We start from the raw sequence: 1,945 nt of genomic DNA on the forward strand, positions 1-1,945 counted from the left end.
AGTTTAGGGTGTAGCCATGTTTTAAAACTGATCTCGAAGAACATATGGGTAACTAGTGATTTGTTGTTAATGTGTGACACCCAATCTTGTATGACACATGAAGACCTAAAACATTTACAAATATGTGTGGGATAGATTTTGTAATTTTAATTTTCAAAACTCCCATGGAAATATGATCTCTTATAATAGTTTCTAGATTTGTTTTTATAAGAGTTATTACAAGCTGCAAGATTTTTTCTATACATGCTCGTAGTAGAGCATAATAGTCCAATAATGTGTGTGTTAAAAAAGAAAACTACATAGTTATGCAACTCATTTAGCCAAGATATTAAATTCCTGTCTCAACCCAAACTAATCAACAAAGAGAAAAGGTCTTCATAAAATATTTTTAAAAGAAAGATACGTTCACCTACAATTTCATACATTGCATATAAAACATTATCACAACATAGAATCTAAAGATGTATCCTAGATGATCGAGAGAAAGTCATCAAAATTATGTACTGAAGGTGTTCTCTAAGTGGCTAAGTTATAGGAGTTAGGTCAGGATTTCACATCATCAAGGTTAAGAGTCCAAAGGCGTACTCTCGATGACTAAAATAGGGTGGAATAAGAGTTTAAGTAATGAAATTATTAAATGATAAAAATGTAGGATCAAGTTCTCTTATTTACTAAGTGACTGTCACTGACTTCTTATTCTTTATGTTTTGTAGGTAATAGGTGAGGATGACTCCTATAATGCAAGATCAGTCAGCATGAAGTTAGCATTAGGGCAGTTTGGTCATTTTTAGTCTTATTATGTTTTTGAGTTGTAATTTTAGACCATTTATTTTTATAACTTTATGTATGGATACTACACACATTGTTATGTTGTTTCATGGATTCTTTTTACACTTTTATTGTTAATGAATTTTCATGGAAGGTATTTTATTATTTTTACATTATGAGTTGTAACTTTTTGCAATTAAGATTAGTGTTATCATGCTATTTTAGTCAAGTGTAATAGCGCTTTGTCTTAAGAGCAAAACTTATAAAGAAAGGTGTTACAGTAAACTATTATTGGACTATTCAATTAACCAATTTTATATAACCAATATTATATTTGATGAGTATCTACATCAAAAAAATTTCTAACATTCTCTTACTTATGTAATATTAATTATTTTATTTTATTTTATTTTTCAGAAAAGGAAAACAATTTTTTGTTTTCAAGTAACTAATAAATTATCTGTAAAGTTGTCACTATTTTAAGAAAACAAAATAGTCCACTAAAATCATTGATCTAGTTTAATATGATTATCAATAACAAACCAAAACATTTTTTTATATCTTCAATGGCGTAAGATCATTCATAATCACAATTACTAATAACCAAATTAATTGGATTAGTGATCTAGTAGTGTGTGAAAATAATACCTAATCAAATTATCACAAAACAATATTATCTATTTGTCAGTCCTTTTATGACCTTTGCTTTAAACTTTATATTTAAAAAAAAAAAAAGCAAGCATAATCTTGTTTTCTCTTTAAGCTTTATGTTTCAAGGGGAATAAAAAAAAAAAAAGAAATTGCATAGCTTTTAAAAAAAGCCAATGACTTCTAATAAAATTCATATGTTTCAACTTTTTCCTACATATTACAAAACATACACATACAACTATTGTGCTTAAGAGAAAAATCAAGTATTGAGACATGTTGTATTATAACCTTAAATATGCATGCACGCGCACACAGAAATAAGTATATCTAAAGGATCTTGATTAATCATCTATTAACTTAAATGGAAACGAAAACATTAAGTCAATATCTTATAATACAAAACTCTCACTAGCCCTAAATTTTAAAAGACTTAAACATGCTCATGTTTTCAACATAGCCTTAAAGGACACGACCTTAAGGCCATGTCTTAGTCCTTTGGTTAGGAGATTAGTCTACATCAACTTAT

This window comes from Mangifera indica, chromosome 1, assembly GCF_011075055.1.
Source record: "Mangifera indica cultivar Alphonso chromosome 1, CATAS_Mindica_2.1, whole genome shotgun sequence".
NCBI lineage: Eukaryota > Viridiplantae > Streptophyta > Magnoliopsida > Sapindales > Anacardiaceae > Mangifera > Mangifera indica.